Source organism: Triticum aestivum, chromosome 5A (genome assembly GCF_018294505.1).
Source record: "Triticum aestivum cultivar Chinese Spring chromosome 5A, IWGSC CS RefSeq v2.1, whole genome shotgun sequence".
Classification (NCBI taxonomy): domain Eukaryota; kingdom Viridiplantae; phylum Streptophyta; class Magnoliopsida; order Poales; family Poaceae; genus Triticum; species Triticum aestivum.
Window position 1 is genome coordinate 668,120,249 of NC_057806.1, and position 23,862 is coordinate 668,144,110.

Genomic DNA, 23,862 nt, shown 5'->3' on the forward strand with positions numbered 1-23,862 from the left:
TCAACGATTTAGGGCTCTGTGGGAGCAGCCCGATCCTTCTTGTTCTTGCACTTTTTCTTGGAGGGAGCAGCAGCAGAGGCTTCAGGATGTTTTCTCTTTCTGGCTTCAGCCTCAGCAGTCTTCGTCTTCTTCAGTTCTGAAGTGGTAGACCTGGTTTTGGCTTCGAGCCAGTCATGCTGGTTGGGAAGACAATGGGATGTGCTTCCTGCCTTGGTGCGTCTGGTTCGGCCATAGCGGGCGTCTTCTTCTTCTTTGCAGCCATCCTGGGGTCGATGCTAGGACGCCCAAGGGCCTTGCGCTTCTCAGCCTCATTGTAGGCTTGCACACACTTGTCAGCCAGGCTCTTCATGTGCTCACGAGAACCTTGAGCTTCTTCACGTTTCTTGAGAAAGGCTTCTTTGAGCTCGTGCAGCATGATCTTGAAGTTCTTGACCTCTTGCACGCTGAGCTTGGCCATATGCTTCTTGAACTGAGCTTTCTCAAAGTCAATCTTTTGCTTCAGTTCAATGATGCGCTGAGCTAGAGCTAGCTCTGAAGCAATGACGCCATGGAAGGCGACACTGAGGCCAATGGAAAGTTGCAGATCTTCAAAGCTGAGGTTGGGCATGTCAAACCACTCATCGATGAAGTCGTGGATGATTGCCACGTCAAAGAGAAGCAAATTGTTGAAGATTTCTGCTTCTTCTTTGCTCTTGATCAGTTGCTCAAGAGTGTCATCTGCAAGATCTTCATCACTGGACAGATCAATGGCATCATTGCGCAGAATAGCAGCAGTAGTCAGTTCTTGGCTGGTGTGTGGCAGAGGCATCTTGACTCTCGGGGGCTTGGAGATGCGTGACAGATCTTCAGACTGCACACTGTCTTCAGGAGGTGCAGTAGCCAGTGGCTTCGCCCGTGAGATTTTTGGTGCTGAGGCAGGCTTTGAAGCTTTAGGCTGCTTTGGCTTCTGCGGCTTTGGAGTAGGAGCTGGGGCTTCATCAGTGTCAGCATCATCATCAGAATGATCCACTTTGGCACCTTGAACTAAGATATGAGTGATGAGGCCATCCAGGTTGTAGAAAGGACCAATGACATTGGGTTCTGCATCACGTGTGCCGTCAGCACGGGGAGCAGAGGGACCAGGGTTGAAGTCTAGTCCCAATGACTTCTTGTTCTGCTTCGCCGAATTCTGGGCAAACTGGAAGTTGCGCTTGAACAGATTGTCGTCACGACACGATAGCAGTGACGATGGGTCAGCATCCGCAGGCTGTGGTCCACGGACCATGCAGGGATAGAAGCCTTGTTCAATGGCTTCATCTCTGGACCTGGGTTGCAGATTTCTGTATAGGATGTCTCCCCATGGTCGCTTGATGGCATTCTTCTCAGCATATTCCTTTGTCAAAAACCTGTACTTGAACCACTGTTCTTCCCAATATCGTCGAATCCATTGGATTTGTCTCTTGCGCTGATTGTAATCCTCTTCTGGATCTGTCTGGTACAGTTCTGAGAGGTCATCGGGCAGATCTCTTGATATTTCACCTCGACGCTTTCTGCCACCCTTCCTTGCTAATTTCTCTGCAGCCATGAACTTTAAACTGAATGGCTTCAATACGTTCAAAGGCTTCAAGGGCTTTCGCTTGCTGGACAAACAGGAACTGGCTTCGGGAGAATTTATATGATGATGTAAGAATTCTGCAAATGAATGTAGACTATGAGAACCAAGGGATTCTCCCATGGACATGTACCTGTGACAGCATTAAGGTGCGTGGGAAGGGGAAGAGGTCATATGCATTCTCAGAAGATTTTGAAGGTAAATCAGTTTAGAAGACATTGACCTCATCGTGCGAAGACATTCACTCATAGATAAAGAGTTGGTTCCAGATTTGTATGAATCCACAGATCAGTACAAGTGAGGAATCTAACTACTTTGTGAAGCATAAGTGAACATACTAGGCATAATATGAGATGCAGTATGAAGTGGATCCAACATGTGTGAACAGAAACTGCTTGTTGTAGAAAGTGACGAATCTATAGGATCAAAGGGGCTGTAAAAAGGAAGTTTTATTTACCACACAAAGAACTGCTAGACGGAGTGGAAGAGGAGGCCGAGCAGTTCGATCGTCCGTGCCCTAACTTGGCGACGGAGGACACCTACAACGACGGCAGAGAAGACGATGTCCGCGGCCAGCGTGAAGACGGCGTCGGAGAGGTCACGGAAGCTAAGCGTTTCGTCGCCGGCGTCGTCGAGGGCTAGCGGTGGCGCTAGGGTTCGTGCGAGAGTGGAAGAAAGGATAATGACTGTGGTGAGGCGTGTATTTATAGGGACAGGGATGACACATCGTTATTACACAGGTGCCCCTGGCGATTCACATCTGAAGAACACGTGGCCATCATGCAACATATCGGAGGTTGTTCCACGTTCCCACGCACGCCTGGATTGTCGGGTGGTCGTTCCCACTTCTCCGGGTTCCAGGTGAAGGAATTAGCATTGAAAACAGACTTAATGTTTGTCTCTGTATCTTCTACTGACAAGGACGCAGAGAAGATATTCGACAGTTTCAATAGAATGCATATGATTTGGAGAGATAGAGTTTGAGATAGAAAGCATAGAGAGGTTAGGGTCCGATCACATTCACTTAGTTCAAAAGACTCAACAAGAATACATAGCTATAAGTGAATGCTGTAGAGGACAGAACACTAGTATATATATATATGATCAGCATAATGAAGATAATCATGAAGACATGTTGAGATTGAAGCGAAACAAAATGTGAAGACACAGCAAATGTAACGCCATGGGTAAAACACTTCAAACAGACGAATTTTGTGGTGGCGTTACCCACCGTATAGGAAGTATTAGACCCAGACACGGCGCACAATTATCATGGCGCTCCGAAGTCAAATTCCACATTAATGTATTCACACTTAGAATGTATGTCTTCATTGATTGAAGATATACTTTACTTCGTGTGTTGCACATCTAAGTCATCAATATGCATAAGTGTTAGGATGTGTGCCTGATCACAGGACATTTGAGGATTCCAAGATATTTAGCTCACACCGTAACTTGCAAAATCTCTTCTCATCCAAGGGCTTGGTGAAGATATCTGCCAATTGCTCTTCAGTGTTGACATGTATGATATCAATATCTTCCTTCACAACATGATCTCTGAGAAAGTGATGATGAATTTCAATGTGCTTTATCTTCGAGTGCTGAACTGGGTTGTTGGCAATCTTGATGGCGCTTTCGTTGTCGCAGTAGAGTGGCACTTGCTTCAGATGAATGCCATAGTCTTTGAGTGTTTGCTTCATCCACAGAAGCTGAGCGTAGCAAGATCCAGCAGCAATGTATTCAGATTCAGCAGTGGAGAGAGATACACAGTTCTGCTTCTTTGAAGACCAACATACAAGTGATCGTCCCGGAAAATGACATGTGCCTGATGTAGACTTGCGATCCACCTTGTCACCAGCATAATCAGTATCCGAGAATCCAACCAGATCAAACTCTGAGCCCTTTGGATACCATAATCCTAGAGTTGGGGTGTAAGCCAAATATCGAAGGATTCGCTTCACAGCTAAGTGATGCGATTCCTTTGGTGCCGCTTGGAGTCGAGCACACATGCAAACACTAAGCATAATATCTGGTCTAGATGCACATAGATAAAGTAAAGAACCAATCATGGAGCGGTATACCTTTTGATCGAACTCTTTACCATTGTCGTCGGGACCCAGATGATGTTTGGCTGGCATTGGCATCATGAAGCCTTTGCAGTCTTGCATACCAAACTTCTTCAGGCAATCTTTGAGATACTTCTCTTGAGATATAAAGATGTCGTTGCGTTGCTGACGTATTTAAAGACCAAGGAAGAACTTCAGCTCACCCATCATGGACATCTGATATTGCTCTTGCATCATATATCCAAACTCTTCACTGTATTTCTGATTGGTGCAGCCGAAGATAATGTCATCCACATATATTTGGCACACAAACAGTTCACCATCATATGTCTTCGTGAAGAGAGTGGGGTCGAGGGAACCAGATTTGAAGCCTTTGCTCTTCAGGAAGTCTTTGAGTGTGTCATACTAAGCCCGAGGGGCTTGTTTGAGGCCATACAGTGCCTTGTTGAGCTTGTACACCATGTCAGGATGTTTTGGATCTTCAAAGCCAGGCGGTTGTGCAACATACACTTCTTCTTCAATCTTGCCATTGAGAAAAGCGCTTTTCACATCCATTTGATATAGAAGTATGTTATGATGATTTCATAGGCTAGCAGTATGCGTATGGCTTCAAGTCTAGCCATAGGAGCAAATGTTTCATCGAAGTCAATCCCTTCAACTTGAGTGTATCCTTGAGCAACGAGATGAGCTTTGTTTCTGACAACTTGACCATGCTCATCTTGCTTGTTGCGATATATCCATTTGGTGCCTATTATATTGTGCTTCTGAGGATCAGGACGCTTAACCAGTTCCCATATATTATTCAGCTCAAACTGTTGAAGCTCTTCTTGCATAGCTTGAATCCATTCAGGTTCCATGAAGGCTTCTTCAACTTTCTTGGGTTCTATTATTGAAACGAATGTGAAGTGCCCACAGAAATTTGCTAGCTGTGTTACCCTTGAACGAGTGAGTGGACCTAGTGCATTGATGCTATCGATTATTCTCTCAATTTGCACTTCATTTGCAACACGAGGATGTACAGGACGAAGATTTTGCTCTTGCTGATCATTGTCATTGTTAGAGGGATTATCTTCAGGCTGAGCATTGTCTTCAGGTTGATTAGGTGCGGAGATGATAAGTTCTTCTTCAGGTTGAGCTTTAGAAGGTATGATTTCTCCAGTTCCCATAAGTTTGATTGATTCACTGGATGGAACTTCATCTAGCACATTTGGCAGGTGCTCTCTTTGTGAGCCGTTAGTCTCATCGAACCGCACATCCACTGTTTCAACCACTTTGTAATGAAAGAGATTGAAGACTCTGTAGGAGTGCGAATCCTTTCCATATCCAAGCATAAAACCCTCATGTGCTTTTGGTGCAAATTTTGAAGTGTGATGTGGATCCTTGATCCAGCACTTGGCGCCAAATACTCTGAAGTAACTGACATTTGGCTTCTTGCCAGTAAGGAGCTCATAGGATGTCTTGTTCAGAAGCTTGTGAAGATAAACATGGTTGATGATATGGCATGCAGTGTCAATGGCTTTAGGCCAGAATTTTCTTGGAGTCTTGTATTCATCAAGCATCGTCCGAGCCATCTCAATAAGTGTTCTGTTCTTGCGTTCGATGACGCCATTCTGCTGTGGCGTGTACGGAGCTGAGAATTCGTGTGTGATGCCCAAATTATCAAGATATGTATCTAGGACAGTGTTCTTGAATCCAGTGCCATTGTCACTTCTGATGTGCTTTATCTTGGCCACATAGTTGTTCATTGCTCGATTGGCGAAGCGTCTGAAGACATCCTGCACTTCAGTCTTGTAAAGGATTATATGCACCCAAGTATATCTTGAATAATCATCAACAATGACAAAGCCATAGAGACAAGCAGTAGTAGTAACAGTTGAGTAATGAGTGGGACTAAAAAGATCCATGTGTAGCAGTTCGAAGGGTTGAGTCGTTGTCATGATTGTCTTCGAGGGATGCTTGGCCCTCGTCATCTTTCCTGCTTCACAGACACCGCATAAGTGATCCTTCTTGAACTTGACGCCCTCGATGCCTATGACATGCTTCTTCCTTGCAAGGGTGTGGAGGTTCCTCATGCCAGCATGCCCTAGCCTTCGATGCCAGAGCCAGCATTCAGAAGCTTTTCCTAGAAGACATACTGCAAGTTGTGGTCCTGCTGAGAAATCTACAACATACAAATCATCTTTTCGATACCCTTCAAACACTAGAGACTTGTCAGATTCCATTAGTACAAGGCAACGATATTTTCCAAAAATCACAATCATGTTTAAATCACAAAGAATTGAGACAGACATTAAGTTGAAACCAAGGGATTCAACAAGCATGACTTTATCCATGTGTTGATCCTTTGAGATTGCAACTCTACCTAGACCCAATACCTTGCTTTTACCAGTGTCAGCAAATGTGATGTGACTTTTGTCTGATGGACGTAAAGTTGAGTCCATGAGAAGGCTTCGCTTGCCAGTCATGTGATTTGTACACCCACTATCAATAATCCATTCTTAAGCAGCTGGTGTCGTACCCTACAGTGCAGTTAGGGGGATAGGCTTCACGAAGAGAATTGTGAAGCAAAAACATTTGACGAACCAGTGGATTATTAAAGCTTAGATCGAGATTAGGATTTATAGGGCAAGTTGCAAGCGATTCAGAAACAAAGTACATAGTAAGACAATTTGGGCATTTGATCTTGCGCCCTACAAGATGTTTAAGGTCCCCAACAATAGTGTCAGACGATTTTGGTTTTTGGCTGGAGACCTTTCCCTGCAAAAGATAGTTAAGCTTTCTTAGCCACCCACATCTTCAGGGGTGGCTTCGAAGCAATAAGTCTAAGTGCAGCATCTAAGAACTTTGGCTTTGGAGCCCTAGCAAAAAGTCTTGCAGGTGGACAATAGTATTCATAAGAATAAGCAGAATAGTTCTTGGTCTTATGAACATGGAGGTTTGATGAACCGTGCTCATATTCATAGGCCTGAGTATGGCTTCCCTGCAAAGCATTTGCGTTAGTGTGACTCAGGTGAGTCCTCTGTCTATATGAAGCCTTTGGACCGTATGAAGCCTGTGGTCTGGGGTTTGTCTTCTTCACCTGTGGTGTCATGATGACATTCACAGGAAGATTCTCCAAACACCTTTTCGACACCCAGATCTTCTTCATAGGCGGTCCATTCCTGTAGTTCGTACCAATATACCTGGCAAACACTTCACCATTCTGATTCTTAAACAGTTTGTAGTTTGCATCAAAGGATTCATCAATAACAATGGGGTTAGCACAAGTGAAGCCAGATAGAGTGGATGGATCTGCTGAAGGTTCCTTTGCAGCAACCCATGTGGTTTTGGGGTACTGCTCAGGTTTCCAGTAAGAGCCATCAGCATTCATTTTCCTTACGAACCCAACACCCTCTTTCCTAGGGTTTCGGTTCAGGATCTGCCTTTTGAGGACATCACATAGTATCTGATGCCCTTTGAGACTTTTGTACATCCCTGTTTCAAGCAGTGTCTTCAACCTAGCATTCTCATCAGCAATAGCAGTGGTGTCTTCAGCACATGGGTTAGTTTCCACATCAACAGTTGAAGATATTGCAACAGTAGCAACAGTATAACATTTAGCAACAAAAGTAGCATTATCATGCTCAATGCATTTAAGACATGGTGGTTCAAATCCTTCCTGAGCTGAACTGATCTGTTCGGCGCGAAGTGACTCGTTTTCTTTTTGAAGATCTTCATGAGCCACTCTCAATTTCTCAAGATCTTGATTCCTTTGAAGATAATCATAGGAAAGCCTTTCATGAGCTGTTGAGAGCGTTTCATGACGACTTTCAAGTTCCTCATACCTAACGTGAAGATTTTTTATATCTTCAATTAAGGACTGAGATCGAGTCATTTCAGCGTCTAACAGATCATCGCTTTTGTCTAACAGTTTTTGAATGTGTTCCATGGTTTTGTGTTGTTCAGTTGCAATTTTAGCAAGTGTTTTGTAGCTGGGTTTGGAACCACAATCAGAGTCATCGTCACTAGATGTTTGATAGTGAGTAGTGCGTGTGTTTACCTTGGCACCACGTGCCATGAAGCAGTAGGAAGGAGCGGAGTAGTCCTTGTCATTTGCATCGGTGTTGGTGATGAAGTCATTTTCTTCAGTGTTGAAGATGGACTTGGCAACGTATGCTGTAGCCAGACTTGCAATGCCAGAATCGGACTCCTCCTCAGACTCCACCTCCTCCTCCTCAGAAGCGGACTCATCCTTAGAGTCCATTTCCTTGCCAACAAACGCACGTGCCTTGCCAGATGAGCTCTTCTTGTGTGATGAAGACTTGGAGGAAGACTTGGAAGAAGATTTTGAGTATTTCTTCTTCTTCTTGTCGTCAGAGTCATACTCCTTGCTCTTCTTCTTCTTGTTGTTCTCATTGTCCCACTGTGGACACTCAGAGATGTAGTGGCCAGGTTTCTTGCACTTGTGACTGTTGGGTTTCGTAGTAATTTCAAAAAAATTCCTACACACACGCAAGATCATGTGATGCATAGCAACGAGAGGGGAGAGTGTTGTCTACGTACCCAATGTAGACCGACTGCAGAAGCGCTGACACAACGTAGAGGAAGTAGTCGTACGTCTTCACGATCCAACCGATCAAGCACCGAAACTACGGCACCTCCGAGTTCGAGCACGCATTAAGCTCGATGACGATCCCCGGACTCCGATCCAACAAAGTGTCAGGGAAGAGTTCCGTCAGCACGACGGCGTGGTGACGATCTTGATGCACTACAGCAGCAGGGCTTTGCCTAAACTCCGCTACAGTATTATCGAGGACTATGGTGGCTGGGGGCACCGCACACGGCTAAGGAATAGATCATGTGGATCAACTTGTGTCTTTCTGGGGTGCCTCTGCCTCAGTATATAAAGGAGCCAAGGGGGAGGGGGCGCCGGCCAGGAGGAGGGCGCAGGAGGAGTCCTACTCCTTCCGGGAGTAGGACTCCCCCCCAATCCTAGTTGGACTAGGATTCCCCGAGGGGGAAAGAGGGAGAGGGGGCCGGCCACCTCTCCTAGTCCTAATAGGACTAGGGGAGGGGGGAGGCGTGCAGACACCTTTGGCTGCCCCTTTCTCCTTTCCACTAAAGCCCATTAAGGCCCATATGGCTCCCGGGGGGTTCCGGTAACCTCCCGGTACTCCGGTAAAATCCCGATTTCACCCTGAACACTTCTGATGTCCAAATATAGGCTTCCAATATATCAATCTTTATGTCTCGACCATTTCGAGACTCCTCGTCATGTCCGTGATCTCATCCGGGACTCCGAACAACCTTCGGTACATCAAAATGCATAAACTCATAATATAACTATCATCGTAACCTTAAGCGTGCGGACCCTACGGGTTCGAGAACAATGTAGACATGACCGAGACACGTCTCCGGTCAATAACCAATAGCGGGACCTGGATGCCCATATTGGCTCCTACATATTCTACGAAGATCTTTATCGGTCAGACCGCATAACAACATACGTTGTTCCCATTGTCATCGGTATGTTACTTGCCCGAGATTCGATCGTCGGTATCCAATACCTAGTTCAATCTCGTTACCGGCAAGTCTCTTTACTCGTTCTATAATACATCATCCCGCAACTAACTCATTAGTTGCAATGCTTGCAAGGCTTATGTGATGTGCATTACCGAGAGGGCCCAGAGATACCTCTCCGACAATTGGAGTGACAAATCCTAATCTCGAAATACGCCAACCCAACATCTACCTTTGGAGACACCTGTAATGCTCCTTTATAATCACCCAGTTACGTTGTGACGTTTGGTAGCACCCAAAGTGTTCCTCCGGCAAACGGGAGTTGCATAATCTCATAGTTATAGGAACATGTATAAGTCATGAAGAAAGCAATAGCAACATACTAAATGATCGGGTGCTAAGCCAATGGAATGGTTCATGTCAATTAGATCATTCAACTAATGATGTGACCTCGTTAATCAAATAACAACTCATTGTTCATGGTTAGGAAACATAACCATCTTTGATTAACGAGCTAGTCAAGTAGAGGCATACTAGTGACACTTTGTTTGTCTATGTATTCACACATGTATTATGTTTCCGGTTAATACAATTCTAGCATGAATAATAAACATTTATGATGATCATAAGGAAATAAATAATAACTTTATTATTGCCTCTAGGGCATATTCCCTTCAGTCTCCCACTTGCACTAGAGTCAATAATCTAGATTAATCCGTAATGATTCTTACACCCATGGAGTCTTGGTGCTGATCATGTTTTGCTCGTGGAAGAGGCTTAGTCAATGGGTCTGCAACATTCAGATCCGTATGTATCTTGCAAATTTCTATGTCTCCCACCTGGACTAGATCCCGGATGGAATTGAAGCATCTCTTGATGTGCTTGGTTCTCTTGTGAAATCTGGATTCCTTTGCCAAGGCAATTGCACCAGTATTGTCACAAAAGATTTTCATTGGACCCGATGCACTAGGTATGACACCTAGATCGGATATGAACTCCTTCATCCAGACTCCTTCGTTCGCTGCTTCCGAAGCAGCTATGTACTCCGCTTCACATGTAGATCCAGCTACGATGCTTTGTTTAGAACTGCACCAACTGACAGCTCCACCATTTAATGTAAACATGTATCCGGTTTGCGATTTAGAATTGTCCGGATCAGTGTCAAAGCTTGCATCAACGTAACCTTTTACGACGAGCTCTTTGTCACCTCCATAAACGAGAAGCATATCCTTAGTCCTTTTCAGGTATTTCAGGATGTTCTTGACCGCTGTCCAGTGATCCACTCCTGGATTACTTTGGTACCTCCCTGCTAGACTTATAGCAAGGCACACATCAGGTCTGGTACACAGCATTGCATACATGATAGATCCTATTGCTGATGCATAGGGAACATCTTTCATATTCTCTCTATCTTCTGTAGTGGTCGGGCATTGAGTCTTACTCAATTTCACACCTTGTAACACAGGCAAGAATCCTTTCTTTGCTTGATCCATTTTGAACTTCTTCAAAATTTTGTCAAGGTATGTTGTTTGTGAAAGTCCAATCAAGCGTCTTGATCTATCTCTATAGATCTTAATGCCTAATATGTAAGCAGCTTCACCGAGGTCTTTCATTGAAAAACTCTTATTCAAGTATCCCTTTATGCTATCCAGAAATTCTATATCATTTCCAATTAACAATATGTCATCCACATATAATATCAGAAATGCTACAGAGCTCCCACTCACTTTCTTGTAAATACAGGCTTCTCCAAAAGTCTGTATAAAACCAAATGCTTTGATCACACTATCAAACCATTTATTCCAACTCCGAGAGGCTTGCACCAGTCCATAAATGGATCGCTGGAGCTTGCACACTTTGTTAGCTCCCTTTGGATCGACAAAACCTTCTGGTTGCATCATATACAACTCTTCTTCCAGAAATCCATTCAGGAATGCAGTTTTGGCATCCATCTGCCAAATTTCATAATCATAAAACGCGGCAATTGCTAACATGATTCGGACAGACTTAAGCATCGCTACGGGTGAGAAGGTCTCATCGTAGTCAATCCCTTGAACTTGCCGAAAACCTTTCGCGACAAGTCGAGCTTTGTAGACAGTAATATTACCGTTAGCGTCAGTCTTCTTCTTGAAGATCCATTTATTCTCAATTGCTTGCCGATCATCGGGCAAGTCAACCAAAGTCCATACTTTGTTCTCATACATGGATCCCATCTCAGATTTCATGGCTTCAAGCCACTTTGCAGAATCTGGGCTCACCATTGCTTCTTCATAGTTCGTAGGTTCATCATGATCTAGCATCATGACTTCCAGAACGGGATTACCGTACCACTCTGGTGCGGATCTCACTCTGGTTGATCTACGAGGTTCAGTAGTATCTTGATCTGAAGTTTCATGATCATTATCATTAGCTTCCTCACTAACTGGTGTAGGTGTCACTGGAACATTTTTCTGTGATGTACTACTTTCCAGTAAGGGAGCAGGTACAGTTGCCTCGTCAAGTTCTACTTTCCTCCCACTCACTTCTTTCGAGAGAAACTCCTTCTCCATAAAGTTTCCGAATTTAGCAACAAAAGTCTTGCCTTCGGATCTGTGATAGAAGGTGTATCCAATAGTTTCCTTTGGATATCCTATGAAGACACATTTCTCCGATTTGGGTTCGAGCTTATCAGGTTGAAGCTTTTTCACATAAGCATCACAGCCCCAAACTTTCATAAACGACAACTTTGGTTTCTTGCCAAACCACAGTTCATAAGGCATCGTCTCAATGGATTTTGATGGTGCCCTATTTAACGTGAATGCGGCCGTCTCTAGAGCGTATCCCCAAAATGATAGCGGTAAATCAGTAAGAGACATCATAGATCGCACCATATCTAGTAAAGTACGATTACGACGTTTGGACACACCATTACGCTGTGGTGTTCCAGGTGGCGTGAGTTGCGAAACTATTCCACAATTTTTCAAATGTACACCAAACTCGTAACTCAAATATTCTCCTCCACGATCAGATCATAGAAACTTTATTTTCTTGTTATGATGATTTTCAACTTCACTCTGAAATTCTTTGAACTTTTCAGATGTTTCAGACTTATGTTTCATTAAGTAGATATACCCATATCGGCTTAAATCATCTGTGAAGGTGAGAAAATAACGATATCCGCCACGAGCCTCAATATTCATCGGACCACATACATCTGTATGTATGATCTCCAACAAATCTGTTGCTCTCTCCATAGTTCCGGAGAATGGTTTTTTGTCATCTTGCCCATGAGGCATGGTTCGCAAGTACCAAGTGATTCATAATCAAGTGGTTCCAAAAGTCCATCAGAATGGAGTTTCTTCATGCGCTTTACACCGATATGACCTAAACGGCAGTGCCACAAATAAGTTGCACTCTCATTATCAACTCTGCATATTTTGGCTTCAACATTATGAATATGTGTGTTACTACTATCGAGATTCAACAAGAATAGACCACTCTTCAAGGGTGCATGACCATAAAAGATATTACTCATATAAATAGAAAAACCATTATTCTCTGATTAAATGAATAACCGTCTCGCATCAAACAAGATCCAGATATAATGTTCATGCTTAACGCTGGCACCAAATAACAATTATTTAGGTCTAATACTAATCCCGAAGGTAGATGTAGAGGTAGCGTGCCGACTGCGATCACATCGACTTTGGAACCGTTTCCCACGCGCATCGTCACCTCGTCCTTAACCAATCTTCGCTTGATCCGTAGTCCCTGTTTCGAGTTGCAAATATTAGCAACAGAACCAGTATCAAATACCCATGTTCTACTGCGAGCATTAGTAAGGTACACATCAATAACATGTATATCATATATACCTTTGTTCACCTTACCATCCTTCTTATCCGCCAAATACTTGGGGCAGTTCCGCTTCCAGTGACCATTCTGCTTGCAATAGAAGCACTCAGTTTCAGGCTTAGGTCCAGGCTTGGGTTTCTTATCTTGAGTAGCAACTTGCTTGCCGTTCCTTTTGAAGTTCCCCTTCTTCTTCCCTTTGCCCTTTTTCTTGAAACTAGTGGTCTTGTTAACCATCAACACTTGATGCTCCTTCTTGATTTCTACCTCCGCAGCTTTCAGCATCGCGAAGAGCTCGGGAATAGTCTTGTTCATCCCTTGCATATTATAGTTCATCACGAAGCTCTTGTAGCTTGGTGGCAGTGATTGAAGAATTCTGTCAATGACGCTATCATCTGGAAGATTAACTCCCAATTGAATCAAGTGATTATTATACCCAGACATTTTGAGTATATGCTCACTGACAGAACTGTTCTCCTCCATCTTGCAGCTATAGAACTTATTGGAGATTTCATATCTCTCAATCCGGGCATTTGCTTGAAATATTAACTTCAACTCCTGGAACATCTCATATGCTCCATGACGTTCAAAACATCGTTGAAGTCCCGATTCTAAGCCGTAAAGCATGGCACACTGAACTATCGAGTAGTCATCAGCTTTGCTCTGCCAGACGTTCATAACATCCGGCGTTGCTCCTGCAGCAGGCCTGGCACCCAGCGGTGCTTCCAGGACGTAATTCTTCTGTGCATCAATGAGGATAATCCTCAAGTTACGGACCCAGCCCGTGTAATTGCTACCATCATCTTTCAACTTTGCTTTCTCAAGGAACGCATTAAAATTCAACGGAACAACAGCACGAGCCATCTATCTACAATCAAACATAAACAAGCAAGATACTAATCAGGTACTAAGTTTCATGATAAATTTAAGTTCAGTTAATCAAATTAATTAAAGAACTCCCACTTAGATAGACATCCCTCTAATCTTCTAAGTGATTACGTGATCCAAATCAACTAAACCATAACCGATCATCACGTGAGATGGAGTAGTTTTCAATGGTGAACATCGTTATGTTGATCATATCTACTATATGATTCACGCTCGACCTTTCGGTCTCCGTGTTCCGAGGCCATATCTGTATATGCTTGGCTCGTCAAGTATAACCTGAGTATTCCGCGTGTGCAACTGTTTTGCACCCGTTGTATTTGAACGTAGAGCCTATCACACCCGATCATCACGTGGTGTCTCAGCACGAAGAACTTTTGCAACGGTGCATACTCAGGGAGAACACTTCTTGATAATTTAGTGAGAGATCATCTTATAATGCTACCGTCAATCAAAGCAAGATAAGATGCATAAAAAGATAAACATCACATGCAATCAATATAAGTGATATGATATGGCCATCATCATCTTGTGCTTGTGATCTCCATCTCCGAAGCACCGTCATGATCACCATCGTCACCGGCGCGACACCTTGATCTCCATCGTAGCATCGTTGTCGTCTCGCCAATCTTATGCTTCCACGACTATCACTACCGTTTAGTAATAAAGTAAAGCATTACATCGCGATTGCATTGCATACAATAAAGCGACAACCATATGGCTCCTGCCAGTTGTCGATAACTCGGTTACAAAACATGATCATCTCATACAATAAAATTCAGCATCATGCTTTGACCATATCACATCACAACATGCCCTGCAAAAACAAGTTAGACGTCCTCTACTTTGTTGTTGCATGTTTTACGTGGCTGCTACGGGCTTAAGTAAGAACCAATCTCACCTACGCATCAAAACCACAATGATAGTTTGTCAAATAGACTCCGTTTTAACCTTCGCAAGGACCGGGCGTAGCCATACTTGGTTCAACTAAAGTTGGAGAGACAGTCGCCTGCAAGCCATCTCTGTGCAAAGCACGTCGAGGGAACCGGTCTCGCGTAAGCGTACGCGTAAGGTTGGTCCGGGTCGTCTCGTCCAACAATACCGCCGAACCAAAATATGACATGCTGGTAGGCAGTATGACTTGTATCGTCCACAACTCACTTGTGTTCTACTCGTGCATATAACATCAACATCAATAACCAGGCTCGGATGCCACTGTTGGGTTTCGTAGTAATTTCAAAATTTTCCTACGCGCACACAGGATCATGTGATGCATAGCAACGAGAGGAGAGTGTTGTCTACGTACCCAACGCAGACCGACTGCGGAAGCGATGACATGAAGCTCTTGTAGCTTGGTGGTAGTGATTGGAGAATTCTGTCAATGACGCAATCATCCGGAAGATTAACTCCCAATTGAATCAAGTGATTATTATACCCAGACATTTTGAGTATATGCTCACTGACAGAACTGTTCTCCTCCATCTTGCAGCTATAGAACTTATTGGAGACTTCATATCTCTCAATCCGGGCATTTGCTTGAAATATCAACTTCAACTCCTGGAACATCTCATATGCTCCATGACGTTCAAAACGTCGTTGAAGTCCCGATTCTAAGCCGTAAAGCATGGCACACTGAACTATCGAGTAGTCATCAGCTTTGCTCTGCCAGACGTTCATAACATCTGGCGTTGCTCCAGCAGCAGGCCTGGCACCCAGCGGTGCTTCCAGGACGTAATTCTTCTGTGCAGCAATGAGGATAATCCTCAAGTTACGGACCCAGTCCGTGTAATTGCTACCATCATCTTTCAACTTTGCTTTCTCAAGGAACGCATTAAAATTCAATGGAACAACAGCACGAGCCATCTATCTACAATCAACATAAACAAGCAAGATACTATCAGGTACTAAGTTCATGATAAATTTAAGTTCAATTAATCATATTACTTAAGAACTCCCACTTAGATAGACATCCCTCTAATCCTCTAAGTGATCACGTGATCCAAATCAACTAAACCATGTCCGATCATCACGTGAGATGGAGTAGTTTCATCGGTGAACATCGTTATGTTGATCATATCTACTATATGATTCACGCTCGACCTTTCGGTCTCCGTGTTCCGAGGCCATATCTGTATATGCTTGGCTCGTCAAGTATAACCTGAGTATTCCGCGTGTGCAACTGTTTTGCACCCGTTGTATTTGAACGTAGAACCTATCACACCCGATCATCACGTGGTGTCTCAGCACGAAGAACTTTCGCAACGGTGCATACTCAGGGAGAACACTTCTTGATAATTTAGTGAGAGATCATCTTATAATGCTACCGTCAATCAAAGCAAGATAAGATGCATAAAAGGATAAACATCACATGCAATCAATATAAGTGATATGATATGGCCATCATCATCTCGTGCTTGTGATCTCCATCTCCGAAGCACCGTCGTGATCACCATCGTCACCGGCGTGACACCTTGATCTCCATCGTAGCATCGTTGTCGTCTCGCCAAGCTTGTGCTTCCACGACTATCACTACCGCTTAGTAATAAAGTAAAGCATTACATCGCGATTTCATTGCATACAATAAAACGACAACCATAAGGCTCCTGCCAGTTGCCGATAACTCGGTTACAAAACATGATCATCTCATACAATAAAATTCAGCATCATGTCTTGACCATATCACATCACAACATGCCCTGCAAAAACAAGTTAGACGTCTTCTACTTTGTTGTTGCAAGTTTTACGTGGCTGCTACGGGCTTAAGCAAGAACCAATCTCACCTATGCATCAAAACCACAATGATAGTTTGTCAAATAGACTCCGTTTTATCCTTCGCAAGGACCGGGCGTAGCCATACTTGGTTCAACTAAAGTTGGAGACACAGTCGCCCGCAAGCCACCTATGTGCAAAGCACGTCGGGGAAACCGGTCTCGCGTAAGCGTACGCGTAATGTTGGTCCGGGTCGTCTCGTCCAACAATGCCGCCGAACCAAAGTATGACATGCTGGTAGGCAGTATGACTTATATCGCCCACAACTCACTTGTGTTCTACTCGTGCATATAACATCAACATAAATAACCAGGCTCGGATACCACTGTTGGGTTTCGTAGTAATTTCAAAAAAATTCCTACGCACACGCAAGATCATGTGATGCATAGCAATGAGAGGGGAGAGTGTTGTCTACGTACCCAACGCAGACCGACTGCAGAAGCGCTGAGACAACATAGAGGAAGTAGTGGTACGTCTTCACGATCCAACCGATCAAGCACCGAAACTACGACACCTACGAGTTTGAGCACACGTTCAGCTCAATGACGATCCCCGGACTCCGATCCAGCAAAGTGTCGGGGAAGAGTTCCGTCAGCACGACGGCGTGGTGACGATCTTGATGCACTACAGCAGCAGGGCTTCGCCTAAACTCCGCTACAGTATTATCGAGGACTATGGTGGCTGGGGGCACCGCACACGGCTAAGGAATAGATCACGTGGATCAACTTGTGTCTTTCTGGGGTGCCTCTGCCTCAGTATATAAAGGAGCCAAGGGGGAGGGGGCGCCGGCCAGGAGGAGGGCGCAGGAGGAGTCCTACTCCTTCCGGGAGTAGGACTCCCCCCCAATCCTAGTTGGACTAGGATTCCCCGAGGGGGAAAGAGGGAGAGGGGGGCCGGCCACCTCTCCTAGTCCTAATAGGACTAGGGGAGGGGGGAGGCGCGCAGCCACCTTGGGCTGCCCCTTTCTCCTTTCCACTAAAGCCCATTAAGGCCCATATGGCTCCCGGGGGGTTCCGGTAACCTCCCAGTACTCCGGTAAAATCCCGATTTTACCCGGAACACTTCCGATGTCCAAATATAGGCTTCCAATATATCAATCTTTATGTCTCGACCATTTCAAGACTCCTCGTCATGTTCGTGAGCTCATCCGGGACTCCGAACAACCTTCGGTACATCAAAATGCATAAACTCATAATATAACTGTCATCGTAACCTTAAGCGTGCGGACCCTACGGGTTCGAGAACAATGTAGACATGACCGAGACACGTCTCCGATCAATAACCAATAGTGGGACCTGGATGCCCATATTGGCTCCTACATATTCTATGAAGATCTTTATCGGTCAGACCGCATAACAACATACGTTGTTCCCTTTGTCATCAGTATGTTACTTGCCCGAGATTCGATCGTCGGTATCCAATACCTAGTTCAATCTCGTTACCGGCAAGTCTCTTTACTCGTTCTGTAATACATCATCCCGCAACTAACTCATTAGTTGCAATGCTTGCAAGGCTTATGTGATGTGCATTACCGAGAGGGCCCAGAGATACCTCTCCGACAATCGGAGTGACAAATCCTAATCTCGAAATACGCCAACCCAATATCTACCTTTGGAGACACCTGTAATGCTCCTTTATAATCACCCAGTTACATTGTGACGTTTGGTAGCACCCAAAGTGTTCCTCCGGCAAACGGGAGTTGCATAATCTCATAGTTATAGGAACATGTATAAGTCATGAAGAAAGCAATAGCAACATACTAAATGATCGGGTGCTAATCTAATGGAATGGGTCATGTCAATCAGATCATTCAACTAATGATGTGACCTCGTTAATCAAATAACAACTCATTGTTCATGGTTAGGAAACATAACCATCTTTGATTAACGAGCTAGTCAAGTAGAGGCATACTAGTGACACTTTGTTTGTCTATGTATTCACACATGTATTATGTTTCCGGTTAATACAATTCTAGCATGAATAATAAACATTTATCATGATCAAAAGGAAATAAATAATAACTTTATTATTGCCTCTAGGGCATATTTCCTTCAGTGACATGTTCTCTTCTTGTAGTCATGAGAAGAAGCTTCATCATTCCTTGAGATTGATCGTGACGACTTTCTAAGGCCTTTCTTCTTGGTGAATTTTTGGAACTTCTTCACAAGCATAGCAAGCTCCCTTCCAATGTCTTCAGGATCATCAGAACTGCTGTCAGATTCTTCTTCAGATGAGGAGATAGCCTTTGCCTTCAAGGCACGAGTTTGCCCATAGTTGGGACCGTAGATGTCTCTTTTCTCAGAAAGCTAAAACTCGTGTGTGTTGAGCCTCTCAAGTATGTCAGACGGATCGAGTGTCTTGAAATCAGGACGTTCTTGAATCATCATGGCTAGGGTGCCAAACAAACTATCAAGTGATCTCAGGAGTGTCTTGACGACTTCATGCTTGGTGATCTCAGTAGCGCCGAGGGCTTGAAGTTCATTTGTGATGTCAGTGAGTCGATCAAACGTGAGCTGGACATTCTCATTGTCATTTCTCTTGAAGCGGTTGAAGAGGTTGCGAAGGACACTGATTCTCTGATCTCTCTGGGTTGAGATGCCTTCATTGACCTTGGATAGCCAGTCCCAGACTAGCTTAGATGTTTCCAAAGCACTCACGCGGCCATACTGTCCTTTGGTCAGATAACCACAGATGATATTCTTGGCAGTAGAGTCCAGTTGAACGAACTTCTTAACATCAGCGGCAGTGACACCTTCTCCAGCCTCGGTAACACCGTCCTTGACGACATACCATAGGTCGACATCAATGGCTTTAAGATGCATGCACATCTTATTCTTCCAGTAGGGATATTCAGTTCCATCGAAGACGGGGCATGCAGCGGAGACTTTAATTATCCCTGCAGTCAACATAGCTAAAACTCCAGGTGGTTAAACCGAATCACACAGAACAAGGGAGTACCTTGCTCTGATACCAATTGAAAGTGCTAGTGATCGACTAGAGGGGGAGTGAATAGGCAATTTTTATGAAAGTCTTCAAAACATGTAAGTTTCAAAGACAAACGATAGAAATAAACCTATTATCATGCAGCGGAAGGTAGACTACACTAGGCAAACCATAGTCATGTATTCAATGAAGTGAAAGCACAATGACAAATAGCAGCTAGGCAATAAGGATCAGGTAGGAAGATGTTGAGAAGCCAATCAGTACACGTAATCACTTAGTGAAGTCGAATGGTGATGCTATCATACAATGACTTCACAAGAACCAACAGTAAGTAAAGGGAAGGGAAGGATGAAACCAGTGACTCGTTGAAGACAATGATTTGTTGGACCAGTTCCAGTTGCTGTGACAACTGTACGTCTGGTTAGGGAGGTTGAGATTCAACTCAGAAGACCTCGTCTTCACCTTATTCCCCTTGAGCTAAGGACACCCAGTCCTCGCCCAATTACTCTGGTAAGTCTTCAAGGTAGACTTCCAAACCTTCACAGACTTCGTTCACCGGCAATCCACAATGACTCTTGGATGCTCAGAACGCGACGCCTAACCGGCTGGAGGATTCACAGTCCTCAAGTGTAATAAGTCTTCAGATCACACAGACAAGAAGACTTAAGTGATGCCTAACACTCTTTGGCTCTGGGTGGTTAGGGATTTATCCTCTCAAGGAATTCTCTCTCAAAGGCTTCGAGGTGGGTTGCTCTCAAACGACAAAAGCCGTACTTTAACCCTGAGCAGCCAACCGTTTATGGTTGTAGGGGGTGGGCTATTTATAGCCACTAGGCAACCCGACCTGATTTGTCCGAAATGACCATGGGTCACTAAGGAACTGACATGTGTTCCAACGGTCAGATTTCAAACACACACGGCAACTTTACTTGGGCTACAAGCAAAGCTGACTTGTCCAACTCTGAACAAGATTCGCTCTCATAGTCTTCACTCGAAGACATAGGATTTTGGTTAAGCATCACTTCAGTCATTCTGACTGGTTTTCTTGGACCCCACTTAACAGTATGGTGGTTCCTATGACTCAACAAAGAAGAAAAAGAACTACGAAAGATCTAAGTCTTCGCGCTCCATAGTCTTCATGCGATGTCTTCTCTTGTCATAGTCTTCAAGGTGAATGTCTTCACATACCACCTTTGACTTCAATGTCTTCATACATTTTTAGGGGTCATCTCTGTAGGAAAACCAAATCAATGAGGGACTTCTACCTGTGTTATCCTGCAATTCTGACAAACACATTAGTCCCTCAACTAGGTTTGTCGTCAATACTCCAAAACCAACTAGGCGTGGCACTAGATGCACTTACAGTATCAAATACCCAGGTGCTACTGCGAGCTCTAGTAAGGTACACATCAATAACATGTATATCACATATACCTTTGTACACCTTGCCATCCTTCTTATCCACCAAATACTTGGGGCAGTTCCGCTTCCAGTGACCAGTCTGCTTGTAGTAGAAGCACTCAGTCTCAGGCTTAGGTCCAGACTTGGGTTTCTTCTCCTGAGCAGCAACTTGCTTGTTGTTCTTCTTGAAGTACCCCTTCTTCTTCCCTTTGCCCTTTTTCTTGAAACTGGTGGTCTTATTGACCTTCAACACTTGACGCTCCTTCTTGATTTCTACCTCCGCTGCCTTTAGCATTGCGAATAGCTCAGGAATTGTCTTATCCATCCCTTGCATATTATAGTTCATCACGAAGCTCTTGTAGCTTGGTGGCAGTGATTGAAGAACTCTATCAATGACACTATCAACCGGAAGATTAACTCCCAGCTGAGTCAAGTGATTATGGTACCCAGACATTCTGAGTATATGTTCACTGACAGAACTATTCTCCTCCATCTTTCAGTTGTAGAACTTATTGGAGACTTCATATCTCTCAATCCGGGCATTTGCTTGAAATATTAACTTCAACTCCTGGAACATCTCATATGCTCCATGACGTTTAAAACATCGTTGAACTCCTGGTTCTAAGCCGTAAAGCATGGCACACTGAACTATCGAGTAGTCATCGGCTTTGCTCTAACAGACGTTCTTAACGTCATCAGTTGCATCAGCAGCAGGCCTGACACTCAGCGGTGCTTCCCGGACGTAATTCTTCTGAGCAGAAATGAACACATTAATTGCTACCATCATCTTTCAACTTTGCTTTCTCAAGGAACACATTAAAATTCAACGGAACAACAGCACGGGCCATCTATCTACAATCAACATAGACAAGCAAGATACTATCAGGTACTAAGTTCATGATAAATTTAAGTTCAATTAATCATATTACTTAAGAACTCCCACTTAGAAAGACATCCCTCTAATTTTCTAAGTGATCACGTGATCCAAATCAACTAAACCATAATCGATCATTACGTGAAATGGAGTAGTTTTCAATGGTGAACATCACTATGTTGATCATATCTACTATATGATTCACGCTCGACCTTTCGGTCTCAGTGGTCCGAGGCCATATATGTATATGCTAGGCTCGTCAAGTTTAACCTGAGTATTCTGCGTGTGCAAAACTGGCTTGCACCCGTTGTAGATGAACGTAGAGCTTATCACACCCGATCATCACGTGGTGTCTGGGCACGACGAACTTTGGCAACGGTGCATACTCAGGGAGAACACTTTTTATCTTGAAATTTAGTGAGATCTCATCTTATAATGCTACCGTCAATCAAAGCAAGATAAGATGCATAAAAGATAAACATCACGTGCAATCAATATAAGTGATATGATATGGCCACCATTATCTTGTGCTTGTGATCTCCATCTCCGAAGCACCATCATGATCACCATTGTCACCGGCGCGACACCTTGATCTCCATCGTAGCATTGTTGTCGTCTCGCCAATCTTATGCTTCCACGACTATCGCTACCACATAGTGATAAAGTAAAGCATTACAGGGCGATTGCATTGCATACAATAAAGCGACAACCATATGGCTCCTGCCAGTTGCCGATAACTCGGTTACAAAACATGATCATCTCATATAATAAAATTCAGCATCATGTCTTGACCATATCACATCACAACATGCCCTGCAAAAAAAAGTTAGACATCCTCTACTTTGTTTTTGCAAATTTTACATGGCTGCTACGGGCTTAGAAAGAAACGTTCTTACCTACGCATCAAAACCACAACAATAGTTTGTCAAGTTGGTGTTGTTTTAACCTTCGCAAGGACCGGGCGTAGCCAAACTCGGTTGAACTAAAGTTGGAGAAACTGACACCCGCCAGCCACTTGTGTGCAAAGCACGTCGGTAGAACCAGTCTCGCGTAAGCGTATGCGTAATGTCGGTCCGGGCCGCTTCATCCAACAATACCGCCAAACCAAAGTATGACATGCTGGTAAGCAGTATGACTTATATCGCCCATAACTCACTTGTGTTCTACTCGTGCATATGACATCTACGCATAAAACCTGGCTCGGATGCCACTATTGGGGAATGTAGTAATTTCAAAAAAAATCCTACGCACACGCAAGATCATGGTGATGCACAGCAACGAGAGGGGAGAGTGTTGTCCACGTACCCTCGTAGACCGAAAGCGGAAGCGTTAGCACAACACGGTTGATGTAGTCGTACGTCTTCACGATCCGACCGATCAAGTACCGAACGTACGACACCTTCGAGTTCAGCACACGTTCAGCCCGATGACGTCCCTCGAACTCCTATCCAGCCGAGTGTTGAGGGAGAGTTTCGTTAGCACGATGGCGTGGTGACGATGTTGATGTTCTACCGACGCAGGGCTTCGCCTAAGCACTGCTATAGTATTATCGAGGTGGACTATGGTGGAGGGGGGCACTGCGCATGGCTAAAGGATCAAACAGATCAATTGTTGTGTCTATGGGGTGCCCCCTGCCCCTGTATATAAAGGAGCAAGGGGGTGCGGCTGGCCAAGGAGGAGGCACGCCAGGAGGAGTCCTACTCCCATCGGGAGTAGGACTCCCCCCCTTTCCTAGTTGGATTAGGACTTGGGAGGGGGAAAGTGTGGAGGAGAAGAAGGAAGGGGGGGGGGCGCCGCCACCTCTCCTTGTCCTATTCGGACTGGGGGGAGGGGCGCGCAGCCCAGCCCTAGCCGCCTCTCCTCTCTTCCACCTAGGCCCACTAAGGCCCATTAAGTCCCCGGGGGGTTCCGGTAACCTCCCGGTACTCCGGTAAAATCCCGATTTAACCCGGAACACTTCCGATATCCAAACATAGGCTTCCCATATATCAATCTTCATGTCT